We start from the raw sequence: 4,856 nt of genomic DNA on the forward strand, positions 1-4,856 counted from the left end.
CGCGACATGTTCGAGCGGAAGAGGCGCTGCACGCGCGCATACTCCGCCCGTCGTCGCGCTTTCTTGCCCGGATTGGCAGCAAAGCGACGCATAGGCGGTCGCAAACGAGAAACAGTCGGAGGGAATACGCCAGTGATCCACGGGCCGACGGCATCAACACTCCGCTGGCCATCCAGCACTCCTAACCCAATCTGAGTCAGGACGCGGGAACTCCATCCCTGGATGGCTTCCACGACTGGGACTAATGCTCGAATAGCGCCGGCAAATGTGCCATACGCATCGCCCCAGCCGGGAGAAGATGGTGAAAGCGGAGGCGAGCCTGGTGACCCACGCGGAGAGATGGCTGACGCTTGAGGGGAGGCCGAAGGACTGGATCCACCAGCGGAAAGAAAAGAACTATCTCCCGACGTGGCGGACAGGTTCTCCAGAGCGGCGGCAACAAGGCGTCGGTACCCACCGTTTTTCCGCATACCCTTGATAGCATCAAGGGAGCGGTTCGGAACAACGGTGAGCAGATGTTGGTTGATAAACCGAACGCCTCGATAAACCGCCAAGGCCTCTTCCCTCGCCATCATGCGCTGTTCTTCAGCGCTCCACTGGCGCTTCACCCTCTCGACGTTAATTTCCTCGTTGTATATGGCCTCGTGCGCCCGACGGCGATAAAGACCGAGTCCGTTCTTGGTGCTGAACGCGCGATTGCAATGAGGGCACGGGTACGGCAAGGCATGCGGGGACTCAGGGGCAGGGACAGCCGAGGGCGGTTGTCGACGACGAGCCGCAGCGGGAAGCTGTCGCGAAGGACCAGGGCTGGGTTCTGGAGAGGAGGACGAATGCACGACAGGACCGGCGGCCCGAGGCTGCCGCCGGAGAGAATATCCTTTTTCCTTTGAAGTGCCTGTCGTATGTCGGCTCGAGGGGCTGGCAACCTTACGAACCCAAGCAAGCGCAAGCGCCCCGCCAAGCCAGAGCCCCGTTGGCCGCCGGTCGAAATTTTCGCCAGCGTTGCCCGACTCTCACCACGAGGAGGTGGGGATGGCACATGGATCCGCCGGTCGCCCGGACGGAGTCCTTAAGAGAGTCATAGTTACTCCCGCCGTTTACCCGCGCTTGCTTGAATTTCTTCACGTTGACATTCAGAGCACTGGGCAGAAATCACATTGCGTCAACACCCGCGAGGGCCATCGCAATGCTTTGTTTTAATTAGACAGTCGGATTCCCCTAGTCCGTGCCAGTTCTGAGCTGAGCGTTGAATGGCGGCCGAAGAGGACGACCACGACGGCTCGCGCCGCCACGGAAGCCTCGCAGCAAGGAAGATCCGCGGGAGGCCAAGGCACGGGACCGAGCTCGGATCCCGGGACCGGCGCGAGAACGCCGACCGTTCACCTCGCCCAGGCCCGGCACGTCAGCCAGACCCGCTTCCCGACCAAGCCCGACACGCCCCGCTCCTCAGAGCCAATCCTTATTCCGAAGTTACGGATCCAATTTGCCGACTTCCCTTACCTACATTATTCTATCGACTAGAGGCTCTTTACCTTGGAGACCTGCTGCGGATATGGGTACGAACCGGCGCGACACCTCCACGTGGCCCTCTCCTGGATTTTCAAGGTCCGAGGGGAAGATCCGGACACCGCCGCAACTGCGGTGCTCTTCGCGTTCCAAACCCTATCTCCCTGCTAGAGGTTTCCAGGGAACTCGAACGCTTATACAGAAAAGAAAACTCTTCCCGGATCTCCCGACGGCGTCTCCAGGTCATTTTGGGTTACCCCGACGAACACTCTTACGAGGGCCCGAATTGTATGCGGTTCCGCTGCCGGGTTCCGGAATAGGAACCGGATTCCCTTTCGCCCGACGGGCGTGTGTCTTTCGTATAATATTTATTATTATTTCTCGACACTCGAGTATATTGTACGCCGTCATTGACATAGGATTTCTCCTAGGGCTTAGGATCGACTGACTCGTGTGCAACGGCTGTTCACACGAAACCCTTCTCCACGTCAGTCCTCCAGGGCCTCGCTGGAGTATTTGCTACTACCACCAAGATCTGCACCGACGGCGGCTCCAGGCAGGCTCGCGCCCAGACCCTTCTGCGCTCACCGTCGCGACCCTCCTACTCGTCAGGGCTTCGTGACGACGCGAGAGAAGACTAACGCCCGCTCCCGGTTGCCGCCCCACTTGCCGCTGACGGCAGAGTATAGGCTCGACGCTTCAGCGCCATCCATTTTCAGGCTAGTTGCTTCGGCAGGTGAGTTGTTACACACTCCTTAGCGGATTCCGACTTCCATGGCCACCGTCCTGCTGTCTTAAGCAACCAACGCCTTTCATGGTGTACCATGAGCGTCGAAGTTGGGCGCCTTAACTCTGCGTTTGGTTCATCCCACAGCGCCAGTTCTGCTTACCAAAAATGGCCCACTTGGCACTCTGATCCGAAGATGCTCGTGGCTTCATAATTCAAGAAAGCCAGAGATCTCACCCATTTAAAGTTTGAGAATAGGTTGAGGTCGTTTCGGCCCCAAGGCCTCTAATCATTCGCTTTACCAGATGAGACTCGCGCGCGTTCCGTGCGGAACGGCCGAGTGCCAGCTATCCTGAGGGAAACTTCGGAGGGAACCAGCTACTAGATGGTTCGATTAGTCTTTCGCCCCTATACCCAGTTCCGACGATCGATTTGCACGTCAGAATCGCTACGGACCTCCATCAGGGTTTCCCCTGACTTCGTCCTGACCAGGCATAGTTCACCATCTTTCGGGTCCCAACGTGTACGCTCTGGGTGCGCCTCTTCTCGCGATGAGAACGAGACGCCCCGGGAGTGCGAGGCCGCATCGCGACGCGGCCCATCCTCCCTAGGTCGACGGCCAGGGCCGACCTTCACTTTCATTACGCCTTTAGGTCTCGCGACAAGTCCCAATGACTCGCGTACATGTTAGACTCCTTGGTCCGTGTTTCAAGACGGGTCCTAAGAGTACCCAAAGCAGTAGCGTCGCCGACCGGTATCGGTCTCCCGCGAGACCGCGGGAGACGTTCGCAGGCCTGTCGAAGGTGTACCGTACTGTAACCAACAGCGGGCCAGGACCGGGGACGGCGCGAAGTCCGTAACCTCCGAGTACCGTGGCGCGCGCTTGCGACGGTCTCGACGCACCGTGAATAGTGCGGCCTGATACCTTGCGCGTACCGCCGAGCAGCCGGCCGGGCGACCGAGGGTTTGTCGCGTGCCGTTTTACCGGCGACGCTGACAGACACCGCACCCGGGCCGTAGACCGACACCCAGCGGGTCGCGACGTTCTACTTGGGGAGAAGTGCACGACGACGAGCGCCGGACATCGGCGCACGGTAGCGTGCCCGCGCGCGAGCCGCAAGGACTCCGCGGGACATCGCCGACCGACGCGAAAGCCAGCGCCGCTGACGATGAATCTCCCCGTTCGATCTTTTGGGTTTCTTAGGTTTACCCCTGAACGGTTTCACGTACTCTTGAACTCTCTCTTCAAAGTTCTTTTCAACTTTCCCTCACGGTACTTGTTCGCTATCGGTCTCGTGGTCGTATTTAGCCTTAGATGGAGTTTACCACCCACTTAGAGCTGCACTCTCAAGCAACCCGACTCTAAGGAGAGATCCTCCCGAGGCGCGCACCGGTCGCTACGGGCCTGGCACCCTCTACGGATAAGTGGCCCCATTCAAGATGGACTTGGACGCGACGCGGCACCTCGGGATAAGCGGATCCTCCCAAACACCACATTTCCCTGCGGCGGAACCGCGGGATTCGGTGCTGGGCTCTTTCCTGTTCGCTCGCCGCTACTAAGGAAATCCTGGTTAGTTTCTTTTCCTCCGCTTAATAATATGCTTAAATTCAGCGGGTAATCTCGCCTGCTCTGAGGTCGTCGCATAGTGAGTTTTCGTAGCCGTTTGCCTCCTCCGCGTCGCTCATCGTCGTCTCTCCTCTATAATATTGTGACGACCCGATTAGCCGTCACTAGTCACCCGCGCTCGTGTAAACGGCCCCTTTCGGGGCCACCACACGAATACGTTGGGAATCCGCCTTTTCGCCCCCACCCGTCACTCGACCCCCTCCAAGCTAGTCTTAGAGTGGGGTGGCCGACGGGTATAAAGAGCGGCGCAGCCGAGACTTCGACACCAGTCCCGTCCTGGTCCCTCGAGCGTACTCAGGGATCACTCCTCAACTCCCACACTCCAACTCACCCCGAGCGTTCTCGTCGTGCAGGCCGAGCGTTCTCGGTCACCGGGTCCTGTCCGTAAATCACCCCGGCCGACGAGCGTTCTCGTCGTGCAGGCCGAGCGTCCTCGGTCACCGGGTCCTGTCCGTAAATCACCCCGGCCGACGAGCGTTCTCGTCGTGCAGGCCGAGCGTCCTCGGTCACCGGGTCCTACCTGAAAGTCACCGGCGCCCGACGGAGCTCGCCCTTCTCAGGGCGCCCGTACGCGTGTCCGCGTTGGAAACTCTAGCAATAAGTCGTGTCCGCGTCCGTATAATCTGGTCGCGTCTCGTCCGTAATATTTCTATCCGTCAATCCTAGCAATAAGTCGTGTCCGCGTCCGTATAATCTGGTCGCGTCTCGTCCGTAATATTTCTATCCGTCAATCCTAGCAATAAGTCGTGTCCGCGTCCGTATAATCTGGTCGCGTCTCGTCCGTAATATTTCTATCTGTCAATCCTAGCAATAAGTCGTGTACGCGTCTGTATCATCTGGTCGCGTTTCGTCCGATTATACTGTGCTGTGTATAATGGTCTGAATCACGGGAGAACAGTGGTCCACATGGGCCGGGTTCCGAAAGGATTTCTTGGCCCAGTATCTATCACCCGGGTACAAACGACAATTACGACGGGAAATACAAGGCCGGCGACA

General features: G+C 58.6%; 1 pseudogene; it reads right to left on the reverse strand.

Annotated features, from left to right (window-relative positions):
• Nucleotides 1-1,515: 1,515 nt before the first annotated feature.
• On the reverse strand, nt 1,516-3,849 carry LOC146724767 (large subunit ribosomal RNA; annotated as a pseudogene).
• Between the last annotated feature and the right edge of the window lie 1,007 nt (nt 3,850-4,856).

Source organism: Nylanderia fulva, unplaced genomic scaffold, assembly GCF_048542155.1.
Source record: "Nylanderia fulva isolate GAGA-0341 unplaced genomic scaffold, ASM4854215v1 Scaffold1179, whole genome shotgun sequence".
Classification (NCBI taxonomy): Eukaryota; Metazoa; Arthropoda; class Insecta; order Hymenoptera; family Formicidae; genus Nylanderia; species Nylanderia fulva.